We start from the raw sequence: 2,883 nt of genomic DNA on the forward strand, positions 1-2,883 counted from the left end.
ACTCCTTTCAATGGGTCGGAACGATTCCAACTCTACTCATTAGGGTTTATCGATCATCAAGATAATCCCTGTGAGTCCCACCATCCACTAGTGACACCTAGCAGCATGTAGTGACTACCCAACAGAATAGAATGATGAACCTCTAGGTGCAGTTATCGTATGATACAGTCCTACTATCGTGGATTCCTACAGGACGGAGGTCATGGATAACTCGTCAAACTCCATCGTCTGTCATATGTCAAGATTTATTCGACTTAAGTTCGAGAGTGGAAAACTTTTTCTCCACTATGCATACTGCCCCGGTCGAGGTCTTACGAACTCAGTCTTATAAATCATATAGGATCTTTCCTTATCTACCAAGGTCGATAGATTCCATATAGGTGCATATCCTACTCTACAGTGAACCTATTGCAGCCAATCTACACTGCATGGACCCGTATGTCTAGGGACCATGTATACGTGCAGTCAAACTACAATAACCTCACTGTGAGTAGCCGAAGCACCGCAGGTCAAAGGACCAGTCACACTACTGCAACATCAAGTAAGTCACTGACGAGTGGATAGACATCCAAGTGACTTTTTATCTTGGTCACGCTCAGTACTCTTGTTCTTAACAAGCACCTGCACTATTACTTCAGTATCGCCACACTGTGGACTCAAGTCTCGTCCATCCATAAGGAAAGCAATGTGTGCACTGGTCGGATCGACACCGTCCTCGTGATGATCCATTGATCAGGAGCATTCAGAAATTAATCACCAATGATGCATGACTCAAATTCTTAACTCTTAAGAATATGCATCATCATCTTATTAATTCTTAGACGATTCATAAACACATAAACAATATGAATGAAAAAGATGCCTTTTATTTATTCGATAATGAATAGTCAAGTACAAAATTATGTCCTAGAATTAATAATGTCTCAGCCAGATTGGCTTCTAGGGCATACATCTAACAAATCAAGCACGAGGTCCCCTCGAGAGACTCCAACTTGTATGCTCCGAGCCGCTGGACTCGCGCGATCCGGTAAGGTTCTTCCCAGTTCGGGGCAAGCTTCCCCTGCTCGGTGGGCTGAGAAACTTCTGCTCTCCTGAGGACAAGATCTCCTGCCTTGAAAAGCTAGGCCTTCACTTTGCAGTTGTAGTACTGCGCTGTCTTTCGTTGATATCTTACCATACGAACTCGAGATGCCTCCCTTGTCTCCTCGATGAGGTCCAGATTGTCCCTGAGTTGGGAGGAGTTGGAGGTTGCGTCGTAATGTTCCACTCTTAGTGAGGAGAGTCCAACTTCTAGAGGGATGACAGCTTCCGCTCCGTATGTCAGGTTGAAGGGGGTCTCGCCGGTAGGAAGTCGAAATGTGGTTCTATAGGCCCAAAGGACATTGTAGAGATCTTCGACCCAATGCCCCTTGGACCGATCGAGCCTAGCCTTGAGACCCTGAAGAATGATGCGATTTGTTACCTCGATTTCTCCATTCGTCTGTGGATGGGCTACCGAGGTGAAGCGGTGATCGATGCCGAGCTCGGAGCAGAATTCTCTGAAATGGATGTTGTCCATCTGATGGCCGTTATCAGATATAAGGATGCGGAGGAGTCCAAATCTGCAGATTATTAACTTCCAAACAAAGTTCCGTATTTTTTGCTTGGAGATTCGGACCACCGGTTCGGCTTCGACCCATTTGGTAAAGTAGTCGATGGAGACGACCAGAAATGTTTTTTGCCCGGTAGCCAAGAAAAATGGTCCCAGAATGTCAATCATCCATTGGGCGAATGGCTAGGGGGCACTGATCGAGGTCAGCGGGGCCGAGGATCGGTGCTGGATGTTGGCGTTCCGCTGGCATCGATCGCACCTTCGGACGAAGTCCATTGCGTTCTTTTGAAGTGTGGGCCAATAGTATCCTTGGTGCAAGATTTTGTGGACCAGTGCTCGGCCTTCCAGATGGTTTCCGCATATCCCTTCATGAACCTCTCGCATAGCATAGTCCGCCTCTAACGGGCGGAGGCATTTGAAGAGGGGAGAGGTGAAATATTTTCGGTAAAGTTTGCCTTCATATAATATGTATCGGGAGGCTAGATGCCTGATTCGGCGAGCCTCAAGCTCATCGTTGGGGAGGGCCTCATTTTGTAGATAGTTGACGAGCTCGTCCAAACAGCTTGGCTCGATGTCGACGCAGAGGGTTGGCTCAGGCTCCTCTGTGCTGGGCGTTTGGAGATATTCGAGCATTGTTGCCTTAGGAAGCTCGCTCATGTAGGAAGTCGCTAGCTTTGACAGTTGGTCTGCCCTTAGGTTCTCCATTCTGGGAATGTGCTGGATATTGAAGGAGCCTAAGGTGGACGTGAGGTCCCGTACCTTTTGGAGATATCTCTGCATCGACGGCTCTCTTGCTTCAAAGTCTTCCAAAATCTGGCTTACGACCAGTTGGGAGTCACTGAAGACCTTCAGGTTCTCTGCTTTCAGCTCCTTTGCCAATTTGAGCCCGGCGATGAGCGCCTCGTACTCTGCCTCATTGTTTGAGGCTAGAAACTCGAGGCGTAGGGCCTGCTCCGCAACTACCCTATCTAGGCTTATAAGGATAAGACATGCTCCGCTCCCCTCCGAGGTCGAGGAGCCGTCCATATATAGGACCCATGGCTGCCTCAGGGTCTCCTCCATTGGGATGAGTGGGAGCTCCGGATCGTCCGGCAAAGTGCACTCCACGATGAAATCGGCGAGCGCTTGGGCATTGATCACCGGCCTCGGACGGTATTCGAGGTCGAACTTTCCGAGCTGGACTGTCCATTTGGCAATCCTCCCGGCGCGATTCGAGCGTTGCAGAATCTGCTTCATAGGCTGGTCGGTCAGTATGGCCACAGTGTGGGCCTGGAAGTAGGGCCGGAGCCTTC

Source organism: Phoenix dactylifera, chromosome 15, assembly GCF_051530095.1.
Source record: "Phoenix dactylifera cultivar Ajwa chromosome 15, Ajwa_hap1_PhDact_Kaust_v1.1, whole genome shotgun sequence".
NCBI lineage: Eukaryota > Viridiplantae > Streptophyta > Magnoliopsida > Arecales > Arecaceae > Phoenix > Phoenix dactylifera.